The sequence below is a fragment of the Nycticebus coucang genome, chromosome 1 (genome assembly GCF_027406575.1).
Source record: "Nycticebus coucang isolate mNycCou1 chromosome 1, mNycCou1.pri, whole genome shotgun sequence".
Lineage (NCBI taxonomy): Eukaryota > Metazoa > Chordata > Mammalia > Primates > Lorisidae > Nycticebus > Nycticebus coucang.
Genome location: NC_069780.1, coordinates 195168781 through 195181851, shown reverse-complemented (window position 1 = coordinate 195181851; position 13071 = coordinate 195168781).

Genomic DNA, 13071 nt, shown 5'->3' with positions numbered 1-13071 from the left:
AACCACACGTGTCAACATTTGCAACAACCACCAGACATCCACCTGTACAAAAACAACCACATGTGTCAACACTTACAACAACCACACATCCATCTGTATGAAAACAACCACATGTGTCAACATTTGCAACAACCACCAGACATCCACCTGTACAAAAACAACCACATGTGTCAACACTTACAACAACCACACATCCATCTGTATGAAAACAACCACATGTGTCAACATTTACAACAACAACCAGACATCCACCTGTACAAAAACAACCACACGTGTCAACATTTACAACAACCAGAAATCCACCTGTATGAAAACAACCACATGTGTCAACATTTACAACAACCAGACATCTACCTGTATGAAAACAACCACATGTGTCAACATTTACAACAACAACCAGACATCCACCTGTACAAAAACAACCACACGTGTCAACATTTACAACAACCAGACATCCACCTGTATGAAAACAACCACATGTATCAACATTTACAACAACCAGACATCTACCTGTATGAAAACAACCACATGTGTCAACATTTACAACAACAACCAGACATCTACCTGTACAAAAACAACCACACGTGTCAACATTTACAACAACCAGATATCCACCTGTACGAAAACAACCACATGTGTCAACATTTACAACAACCAGACATCTACCTGTATGAAAACAACCACGTGTCAACATTTACAACAACCAGACATCCACCTGTATGAAAACAACCACATGTGTCAACATTTGCAACAACAACCAGACATCCACCTGTACAAAAACAATCACACGTGTCAACATTTACAACAACCAGACATCTACCTGTACAAAAACAATCATACGTGTCAACATTTACAACAACCAGACATCCACCTGTATGAAAACAACCACACGTGTCAACATTTGCAACAACCACCAGACATCCACCTGTACAAAAACAACCACATGTGTCAACATTTACAACAACCAGACATCCACCTGTATGAAAACAACCACATGTGTCAACATTTACAACAACCAGACATCCACCTGTATAAAAACAATCACACGTGTCAACATTTACAACAACAACCAGAAATCCACCTGTATGAAAACAATCACACGTGTCAACATTTACAACAACAACCAGACATCCACCTGTATGAAAACAATCACACGTGTCAACATTTACAACAACAACCAGACATCCACCTGTATGAAAACAATCACACGTGTCAACATTTACAACAACCACCAGAAATCCACCTGTATGAAAACAATCACACGTGTCAACATTTACAACAACCACCAGACATCCACCTGTACAAAAACAATCACACGTGTCAACATTTACAACAACCAGACATCCACCTGTATAAAAACAATCACACGTGTCAACATTTACAACAACAACCAGACATCCACCTGTACAAAAACAATCACACGTGTCAACATTTACAACAACCAGACATCCACCTGTATAAAAACAATCACACGTGTCAACATTTACAACAACAACCAGAAATCCACCTGTATGAAAACAATCACACGTGTCAACATTTACAACAACAACCAGACATCCACCTGTATGAAAACAACCACACGTGTCAACAACAGCACACCACTTGCTGCGGCCCTCTGTGTGGACATCCACTCTGCCCTGACAGAGAGCTGATTGCAGAGCCCACTGCTCACGCTGCCCCTTTCAGTGAAGAAGCAGAGTGGTCAGTGGCCCGTTTCCCATAGAACTGGGCTCTGCAAATCAGAGAACAAATTTAAGCTGTTTTAGACTGACTTGGAACTTGGGGGCCTGAGTTGTCATGCTGAATTAGAATGAGAATGGGACTGATTGAAACCTCACAATTTCCTCAAGTTAAAAACCAGTCAATGTTCCAGAGACTTTCTGATATAGACAGATAGATGTGGTTGCGTGTCATAATAACTTGGGTTGTTTTGAAAACAGCCTGATTAAGACCCTGGGGAGAAGGTCCCCAAGAAAAACAGATAACATGTCAAAAAAGTCTCCAAAGACTGACCAGATGTTCAGTCTGCAGTAGAAGGTCTTTAACACACATGTTAGAGGTCTTTAACATCAACGTTGTTACGTTGATGAAGTAACAACGTTCCCAAATCAACTATTCTGAACACCTGACCGGGACTTGTGGGCTGTGATGGAGCAAGAAGACTCAGGCTCTGGTTAAAGTGTTGCGTCCCACCTTGTTAGCTTAACTTCAACTGTAATAATCTCTCAAAATGTGAACATTATGCCTTTCCATCAGGCTGAAAATGTGTAGACTAATTTAGTTCACACTATAATAAATATATCAGATTTTTGATAAACAATAACAAAAAACCTGTGCAAAACCAACACTTACATCCTGTCTGATAGAAATAGTCCTTTAAAACTCTTAAACTATGTTTTCTTTAAAACCAAAGACAGTAACTCCAAGTGACTCTTGTGTGAACTTCACAGGGTAGTATATTAAATGTCAATCCTTAACAAACCAAGTCCTCCTATGCAATCAAAAGGCCACCCTGTCTTATGCTATTACACATCTTAGAGTGGCAAGGGGATGGTCTTCCCTTTGTTTTTTTTTTTTTTTTTGTAGAGACAGAGTCTCACTTTATGGCCCTCGGTAGAGTGCCGTGGCATCACACAGCTCACAGCAACCTCCAACTCCTGGGCTTAAGCGATTCTCTTGCTTCAGCCTCCTGAGCAGCTGGGACTACAGGTGCCCGCCACAACGCCCGGCTATTTTTTGGTTGCAGTTTGGCCGGGGCCAGGTTTGAATCTGCCACCCTCGGTATATGGGGCCGGTGCCTTACCGACTGAGCCACAGGCACCGCCCGGTCTTCTTTGTTGACCCTGAACTTACTGTCATGTCCCAGCTAACAGTACTGATGGGCCCTGTGCTCCTGAGAGTCCTACACCTTTCCTTCCTGGTATACAAAACCCACCATACCCTCTCCGTGTGCCTTATATGTGTACCAGAGAGTCAGCCTGCCCAGCCCTTATCATGGTGATGGTCACCGCTTGGGTCCTACTAAATCAGTGGTTCTCAACCTGTGGGTCGCAACCCTTTGGGGGTCGAATGACCCTTTCACAGGGGTTACCTAAACACATCCTGCATATCAGATATTTACATTACGATTCATAACAGTAGCAAAATTATAGTTATGAAGTAGCAATGAAAATAATTTTATGGTTGGGGAGTCACCACAACACAAGGAACTGTATTAAAGGTAATGGCATTAGGAGGGTTGAGAACCACTGTACTAAATAAATCTGTCTTTTTGTCCATTTTTGTGGTGCCTGGAATGACAGTCTTAACATTCAAACAAACAGAATGACTCATACCATGACAAAAACTCTAAATGCTACTTCTCAAACTTCTCTAAACACTATTAGTAAAACTTGGGACAGATTGAAGAAACAATATTAAAAAATCAGACCACAATGAATTACTTATTCCTAAAGAATAACCATTAGTACCAGGATTCCAAAGATAACCCGTTTCCCTGAAAATAAGACATCCTCCGAAAATAAGACCTACTTACAGGAAAGATAAGAAGTCCTCTGAAAATAATACCTAGCGCATCTTTGGGAGCACACCTTAAAATAAGACACTGTCTTATTTTCGGGGAAACAGGGTATGTATGTTTTAATTTGTAAGATGATATTTACATAATTAAAAACATACAGACTTAATAGAATCCAGGACATAACTTAGGAAAAAAGATTCTTTGACTCAGAAGTACAAACACTGCAGTCCTGGTTACCGGACACTGAGTGACCCACAGCCAGAGCTGTGTGGGGGCCCCTGGGGAGGCCCCTCACATGTCCCTGCATGCGCTGCTCTGTGCAAAGCTTCTGCTTCCCTGTCCCTCTGCTCACTGCGGGGCCACTAAAGTGCCTTACGACCTCCAAGTTAATACTTTAAATTATAGCTGAGATCCGTAGATATGGACCTGTAAACAGTAAGAATAAGGACTGATGGTGAACGCTGTTATCCTAAATAACCATCACCGGCAGAGTGCTCCAGGCAGGCCCTGGCAGGCCGATAAGCCCACGTGCCGCCATCTGGAGCTGCGTATTCACGAGGAAGGCCTTCTGTTACAGATAAAGTTAGGATCTGTGAAGTTAGGTCCTTGGATGTGCCAAGGACTATAGTGCCAGTCAAGGTCCAGTATAGGAAGAACACTTGGTAATGTACCTAGTAAAACACTGCTATCAGTCTAAAGTAAGAACGCTTGGAAGATACAACCACTTTAAGGTAGAGAAATATTTGTAAACTTGTAACCTGTGAAGAAAAGCCTGTTTAAGGTATATTAATATTTTGTTTTATTGTGAAAATATAAAAGTAACAAAGAGAAACAGGAGAGTGGAACAGCTAGCTCTTTGAGGAGATATCCTTGCTGTCCCAAGGCCAGCCAGGAATTTCTGGCTTTTGGGTAAATAAAAGTGAAAATGTTTATCTGTCATCTGCTTCTCTGTTGATTGGTCTGGGTGATAGGAAGATGGACTCCTTGGTCTGACAACAGAACTATTAATCGCTTTATAAATACTTGTGTTCATGCTGCAAGTGTGCCCGTGAGTGTGAGAGAGACGGTGAGTAGCACTGAGAGCTCGGATCACCACGTGGAGACGAGTTTTCAGATGAATGAAGAAACAACCAGGAGAGGCGGGGACACCAGGGCGGGAGCCTTGACTGTGGCTCCTGGGCAGGATGGTCAAGGAAGGGAACACATGTGTGGTGGCCAGATTGGAATGTGTCAGTGGGTTCTGGGGGCAGAGGCTGTCCCCAGGTGTCCAGTGCCCAGCCCTGTGCTGACTAGGGCAGGGGAATGGTGGCCCTGAGCACCGGAGCCAGCTCAGGAGGTGGCAGGTTGAGGGTGGGTGGTGGGTCTGCGTTGAAAGGCAGGCTCTGCCCTCATGACTGCACAGTCACTGGCTCTGAGAACTGGCTGGCCTTGGGACAGGCAGTCCCTCCAGGGTCAGCAAGTCTCCGAGACTTCAAAGCATCAGAAAATACACAAATTAAGAAAAATAAATTGAATGAATACTTTGACATTTTAAGCAGTATTTTTTACCAACAGTATTTTTCTTCCATTTATTTAGTCTTTTTTGTCTTTTGATTTTTCTACATAAAGAGTCCACATTTTTATTAGATTAATTCAGTTTTTTATATTTATTTATTATTATTTTGAGACAGACTCTCACTTTGTTGCTCTCAGTAGAGTGCCCTGGCATCACAGCTCACAGAAACTTCAAACTCTTGGGCTCAAGCGATTCTTTTGCCTCAGCCTCCTGGTCATGTCACACTCTGGTCTCCAAAGCTTTATATTAAGTCTTCAATCAGATAATGGAAAACCTCCAACTTTGTTTCTTTTCCAAAAGCCACAACCCCTGGCTATTTTTAGAGACAGGGTCTCGCTCTTGCTCAGGCTGGTCTTGAACCTGTGAGCTCAGGGCAATCCACCCCTCCTTTGCCTCCCAAGTGCTAGGATTACAGGTGTGAGCCACTGTGCCCGGCCTATTAGGTTAATTCTGGGTATTTTATACTCTTGCAGTGGAAAAATAATTTTATTTTTTAATTACTTTAAAAAAATGTTTATGGATCATGTGGAGAAATACCATGATTCTGTTGGCCTGGGGTGTGTGTGAAGACAGACCCCTGGGGACAGAGGCCAGCTCCACACAGCCCACAATGAGGGAGCCCAGAGTGCTCCATGGAGGAAACTCCCACACCTGAGAATCACGAGCAACCAGATTGCTGTGGTCCCCATCTCTGGGGCAGAGGTGGCTTGTTCAGCAGTGAGAGTGTCTTTCGAAGACCAGAGGTTTTGAAGTTTGATAAAGTGCAACTTACCAGTGTTTGCCTTTTAATGGCTCATGCTTTTGGTATCCTCTTACACAAATGTTTACCTCTGCCCAGGTCATTCAGTGACCCTCAGTGTAAACAGGAGGCGAAAGGATCATCTCCTCAGTGGGTCTTTAGGAAAACTAAACAGGTTTTTGAAAGGCAGTTGCATGGAACTGTTGTTAGTATTTGAATTCATCCTTCTTCATATTTTGGGTTTGCAGATGTGTGTAATTTCACTTCCTAAAGTGTCAAAAATGGCACAAATATGAAAACAAGTGTTCTCAAGAGTGATCTTTGATGAGAAGACTACTTACACTAACACCTTCTAGCTGGCTTTGAAAATACCACATCGGATTTTTCCCACACACTTGGGAGCAGGGAGCACGGTGCAGGGCGTGGGGTTTCCTGGCCATCTGCAGAGCCCCAGCTCTGACTACCCAATGAGGGAGGCGTGTCTTTCCTGTTAAAAGCATGGTTAGATGGGCCAGGCTCTGTGGCTTACGCTGTTTTACCCAAAGCGAGTAGAATAGAGAAACACCAGCAGACTGAGTCCAGGGGTCCTTTACTGGCCGGGGGTCAAGAGCAGGTTAACGCCTCAAAGTCTCTCAACCCCCAGAGGCAGGGGTACAAACTTTTTATAAGGTGCTTTTGGTAGGGGAGGGGAGTCCTTAACACAGGCCAAGTCTCCTAAAGCCAACACCTGCAAGGTTAGACCTATAGGATAAGGGGAGTGCTTCCAAGGGAGAGCTGTGGTTTCACAGCATTTTGCAGTTTTTGCTAAACTCTGCGGCTTTCAGTTGAGCTTAAACAGGGGTTGTTGAAAACCTTTAGCAAAGTTCTTAGCAAAATGGAGTCAGTTTGGCTCTATGTACAAAATGGAGTCAGGTCATTACAATGCCTGTGATCCCAGTACTCTGGGAGGCTGAGGGAGGTAGATCGCTTAAGCTCAGGAGTTGAGACCAGCCTGAGAAGAGCAAGATCCTGTTTCTACTAAAAATAGAAAAACTAGCCAGGCATTATGGCCAGCACCTGTAGTCCCAGCTATTTGGGCGGTTGAGGCAGGAGGATTGCTTGAGTCCAGGAGTTGGAGTTGCTGTGGGTTATGACGACACATCGCTCTACCCAGTGTGACAGACTGAGAGACTCTGTTTCAAAAATAAATAAGTAAAAGCACAGTTAGTCCTATATTTTCTAAAAACTCAACGTGGTTAATTATAGCATCTCTGTCATTTGTAAGGAATTCAATGTGAAAAGTATTTCCTCGAAGTGGCAAAGGCAGAGCCCTCCCTGGCTGGAAAGGAGGGAATCCCCTGTGCGGGGAAGGCAGAGGCTCTGGCACCTCCCAACACAAGTGCAGCCCCAGGGTAAAGGCTGAGCTTCCCAGCCCACCTGGTGCCCAGGTGTGGTCTTGTGACTGGGTCCTGCCTGCAAGTTGGACGGAAGCCCAAGATTGGGGAGCTTCTGGGAAGCTTCCAGAAAACTCCCAGGAAGGGCTTTTTAGAGGGAGGGGCCTCCTGCTGGCTAGAAGGTGCACGTGATGGCTGGAGCTGCAGCCTCAGGAGGAACCCCCCAGGCTGAGCTCTCTGGGGCGGGGCCAGCAGGAGTGGGAGGAGAAGAAAATTTGTCTGTCCTAATGGATGCGCCCTGCTGGAGGTGCTTGGGCTGAGCTCACAGGGTGTTCATCTCTGCCTCCTGTATAGATACCAGCCCCTCTGGACACTCTCACTGCTGCCCTCCCCAGCCCTGGTGGTATTTCTCTTTCCACCTTCTGCCTGGTCCCTTGCCCTGCCCTGTGTTGCGGACTCAACAGGTGTTTCTTAAGGATGCCATTCTGGCTCTAAACGGCCAAGACACTGGTTACGTAAGATTCACTATCTGAGTAAACAAAGAAAATAGACTCATTTGGAGGATCAAAAATTTCATTTTAGAAAGATTCAGTTGCACAAATCCACATATTAATTAATGCCTAACCCATGTCATACCACATTGTACAACATGGAAGTGAGGGTAAGCATGTGGACTGTGCCCCCCACCCCCCGCCTCCTTCCCTGCTCTCCCTCTGTTCTGCAGTCACAGTGGGACATGATCCAGCTCCTTGGGGGGGCCTCACGTGCAGTTGGATGGTGTCAGTCCCCCACTCAGCCCTGGAATGAGCTGGCTCAGCCAGAGTGAGAGAGTTGGGTAGTGGAGAATGAGTGTTCCTTTATACACCTGCACCCGCACATACCTGCCCTGTGCACACCTGCCTGCACCTGCACACACACCTGTCCTGTTTGCATCGCCTCACAGGTACCCTGACACTCGAGCTGGAGCAGCCTGGAGGGTTTGCTTTGTCCAAGTAGCTCTGGGGTTAGCAAACAGGGAAATCATCCTGAGCTGAAGCACTTGGTCTCTGATAACAGACTTGAGAGTCACCTCATCTCACAACCCTTGTGCATATTTTCAGCCTGAATTGATAAGGCCAAGAACTCTTATTCAATCAGAACTGTTTTGTAAGCCACTTGATTTTAAAGACAACATAGAGGACATAGCTCTCGAAATGCAACACAGAGGACATAGCTCTCGAAATGCTGAGGAAGAGAGTTTGTGTTTGAAGGAAGAAGGACATTTGAGTCAAGATTTTGTGACACAGCTGGGTATGAGGTCCATGATTTCTTGGAATGTTTGGATCAGTCAAAATTCTTATATTTCAGTATATTGGTGTGTTTCTAGAATGATCCCTACTTAGAAAACACATTGATAATCCAGAATGAACTCATTTTTTTGCAGTGATATTTTTCAAGCTGAAAATGAAATATTTCCCTACAGACCCTTTAATCAAGTCCATTTCCAGTGAAATGGACTTTGCTCCGGCTCAGCCATTCTTTAGGCAGACGTTTATCAAGGTGAGGCTGCTGGATAGCAGTGTTTTTAGCAATTCTCTCCATGTTCAGAACTAAAGAATTATCCAAGAAACCCATTTGTAGCCAACCATTGTTCTGAAGCTGGGACAAATGGACATAAGCCAGGCTCTTTTTGCCGCAGGAGTCGCACTCCTTGGCACAGGCAGGCGGCCGTGCGGGCAGACAGGATCCTGGGCTCAGCCCTGTGACTGGGAAGTGACTTGGCTTTTCTCTGCTTTGCTTCCCTTCATCCTGTAAACGGGACACGCTAGAACTCGTCTTGAGAGTTTTGCGATGTTCAGAGAGTGAACACAGATTTCCAGAGATGGGGACTCTGGCTCTGGCAGGTGCTTCCTGGTTGTGTTTGTGGACCACCTGCTCTGGAGCCTCCTGTCTGCACTCTGGGGTCACTAGTCTTTCCAGGAACAAGTGGGAAATCTGGGGGTGGCCAAGAGCACGCCACTGAATTACCTGTAGTGTTCAAGATGTCCTGGCCGGTTAGTTGTAGTTGTCAAGCATAGATTTCTTTGCAAGTGTTTGAGAATTAGTCACACTTTTTTTTTTTTGAGCATTAGATCTTGGGTTGCAAATGGGTTTTATGAAAAGCTAAGTATTTCAGCTTCAGGTACCAAATAAATTACCACAAAAAAGCCCTGCCAATTTAATGTATTCCTGTACAACTCCAGGCTTGGCTAGCTCTGATCTCTGGAGGAAGAGGCAGCACACTCTGTCTGGAGCAGTCCAGCACCTCCTCTTAGAACATGCGCCCTTTTCTGCAGGCACCGGCTAAGTCTGGGGCCTCCGTGCTGTGACTGTAGTTCCTTCTCTGGCTGGTTTGAGGTTGTCAGGACACACACGGGTTTCTCTGCCCAGAGACAGGGCTCCTTCCCTGGTATGAGTCACTGGAGTGACTGCCTGGGTTTACTCTGTTGGTCCTGTGGGGCCACCACCTCTGCTGGTGGGAACATGGCTCCCACTTCCCCCTGTGAGTGCAGATCTGGGCCTCTGCAGGGCCCTCTCCTGGAGACTCAGAGGAATGGCCCTATCAGGCTCCTGGGGCTGTGGCTGGAGCAAGATGGACTGGACTCTGGCCTCGAAGGGAGGGTTAGAACCCAGCACCTTTGCAGATTTCTGACAGTACACCAAAGGCCGGGCCTTCCCCGCCTGGCTCCCTGGAGTCCTCACAGGGAAGTGTCCGTAAACGCTGCATTGTGGGCCGTCAGAATCCCCAAGCATTCCTGGCGCTAGGTGCACAGGGCTCTCTCCTCCCTTCCTGCCTGGTGTTATCAGGAGCATGGCTGGCACCCCGTACTCTGCCCTGTCCCTGACACATGACCCCTGCCCTGCCCCGGGGCCTGGGTATCTGCCGGCTCAAGGCTGAGGCTATCTTCTATCTGGGCTCTGCTGCTCAGGAGCCGAACTAGCTGGGCCTGTGCCTGGCTCCACCCTGCTCTCTGGGCTCCCAGCCACCTCCATAAACTGTTCGAAAGTCTGGACAATGGCCCTGTCTTGTGTATCCCGGGACCCCTCCCCACTGCCTGGACTAGGGGTTCGGACCTCCCCACCCAGGGAGCTCAGCTTTGCCTTCTGCCTGTGCAGACAGGACCCAGCGTACCCCCAGGGGTACTCATCAGCTCCTGGGGAACTGCCTGAGAGGTGAGCAGGGCTGAGGAACGTGGCTGGGGAACTTCAGCCACCACCCAGGCTGATGTGGGTTGCGACCCAATGGACAATCCTGACCCCTGTCCCCAGTGGACAACCCTGTCCCTTGAAGAGCCTCCCACCCTTGCTCAGCACCACATCTTCCCTTCAGTTGCTTGCTGTGTCCACAATGCCTGTCAGCCCTGCAGGGCAGCGTCGCTCCCACCTGGCACGGGGGCCGTGGGCTACAAAGCAAATGGGCCGTGTGCAGTGAGCTGTGGACAGAGACGGTGGGGATGGGCGCACGGCACCGTGAGGAACTATTGGCACCGATTTGTACACTTAAAATGGCAAATTTTATGTTATATTTATTTTCTTTGCCAGAATTAAAAATACCCAGGTGAATGAGTGACAAAATGTGGAAGAGTAACCTTAAAGTTAAAAAATAGGAGATTATTTTAATGACTTTGGGAGAAAGTCAGAGAAAACACTAATACCTTTAAACTAGGTGACATTGTCAACATCAGCACAAACTGTCTAAAAATGAAAGTGACAAATTGGGCAAAAACAATGAATGTAACTGGAAGAGAATTAGCGCGAATTATAAAGAAGTTTTACAGAGCTCCAGGAGAGTAAAACAACAGAAAACAGGCAAAGCGTGAGAACAGGTGACTCGAAGAAGAGAAAGCGCATGGGGAGGAAAAGCAGGGAACCTGGCCTGTCACTGCACGAGGAGTGAGGCCGCTCTGCGGGAGAGGTGTGTCCTGCCCTGCAGGCTGGCGAAGGGCAGACGCTTGGACCAGGCCGCGCACTGGGGTGGCAGAGGCTTGGGGACTGGGCGTGTGGCCCGGAGCGCCGCTCTAGGGCAGGTGCAAATATCCAGCACAGGACAGCGTGCAAACATCGAGACCAGGAACTTGCCTTCTGCGAGTGTCCCCAGAAGAGCCCACACCTGGGCAGGAGTTTCATCTTGGAAATGTAAGAAACAGCAAATGGCCTCTGTAAAGGAAGCCGGAGGGTGGAAGAAAGTGATGAAATGAAGTTTTATTCGATTATTCATCAAATCCTGAACTGAGTCAAATTAATAACCAAGAACTGAAGGCACCCACCGCCAGCAGCAACATCAGCACAGCCTGAGCCCAGTAGTTGAGTGGGAATCATTTTTGGTGGCGCTATGGTCCCTGTTCTAGGCAGCTTCCAGGTGGGGCCTCAGGTCCCGGATAGGACACAGAGGGGATTCCACTAGGAGGGAAGGCGGGCGATGAAGCCCCACTTGGAAGGTTGGGGGTGGGTGGGCAGACACTGGGCCATGTGATCTGGAACCCCCTGGGGTCTCTCTTGCGGGCCAATGGCAGGATCCCGGAGCAAGGTGGGGATGTGGGCCATGGAGGTTTGAGGGTTTAGTCACAAATTTATGCTTAAGTTTTTAGTTTTATTTGATTTGACGATGAAACTATGGTTTTATATTTTTTATTTTAATGTCAGCTTTTAAAATTTTATTTTACAATCAAAAGTAAGACTATTTTCCCACTAGTAAGTCCCTTTCTGCTCGCAGCTTTTGTCTGGTCTGGTTTTTGCTTCAGGTCGGCAGCCCAGCCCTTCTGCCTTCAGCACGGAGCTTAGGAGAATCCGCCCTCGTCCCTGGCTGTTGTCTGGTGGTGTCAGCACCTCTGTGACAATCAGCCTTTCCTGGGGCTTAGGATGCCAGCAAAGGGATTATTTCAGGCTGATGCTGGCATAGGCAATTCTCAGCCAAGTGCATTTTGGAAGAGTAGGATTTGTTCTCAATTATTCCACTCAGCTTTGTTGAGCAAAAGTGAGGGAGAAAAGAGTTACCAACTCCCGTCCTGCCATATTTTCATTTTACCTAGACGCGGTGACACTGGCTGGCGCCCAGCTTTCGGTGTGGACTGACATGGCAGTGGCTCTGAGTGAGCAACCTCATTCAGACAAGCCAGAGCTTCATGAACAGCTGCCCCACTTTCCTGCCGAGCTGTGCTGTGATGTTGACCCAACACAACACACAGTCCCTTCTGTCTCTGGCTGGGTGCTGGCCAGCAGTTCTCAGCCTCCAGAGCAAGAGCCCCAGTACATGAAGCCAGCTCAGCCCTGGAAATCCCAGGGCAACAAAAAGCCTCTGTTCCTCTTGAGACCAGGTCTGGACAGAAGAGGATGGCCTGAGGCTGAGGGTGGGGGATGCGGATGGCTTGGGAAAAAGCTCCTTAATTGGACCGGCCAGGTGGGGAGGGCATACCCACTTCTAGCCACTTCTGAATGCGGAAGGACATCGAGTGTGTCTAGATCCCTGTCCGAGTTGGTGCTCCAGTGCCAGTGGGAGTCTTGGCCCCGCAGTTGATGGCCTCCAATCATGTGGATTTTGTGGCAATGCCCTGTCCAGTTCCAATTGTTTTCACTTTGAGATCTGAGCTGTTTGCTGTTTCCTTGACATGGGGGGACCCCTATGGCTGGGGAAGCCCTTGTCCAGTAAGGCTCTCCTGTGGGCCAGGACGCTGGGCCTGCTGAGCCTGACAGCTGTTCCGGTCCTCTGTCCAAGGTGGGGAGGAATCCCCAGCCCTCACAGCTCATGGTGGCTGTGTCCACCCCTGACCTGGAAGGTGAGACCTCAGCAGAAGCTCACGGTTTGGGTGCTCACACTGAGGGCTGGAGATGGACATGGCAGACGGAAGGCTGTGGGGAAGGTGACGAG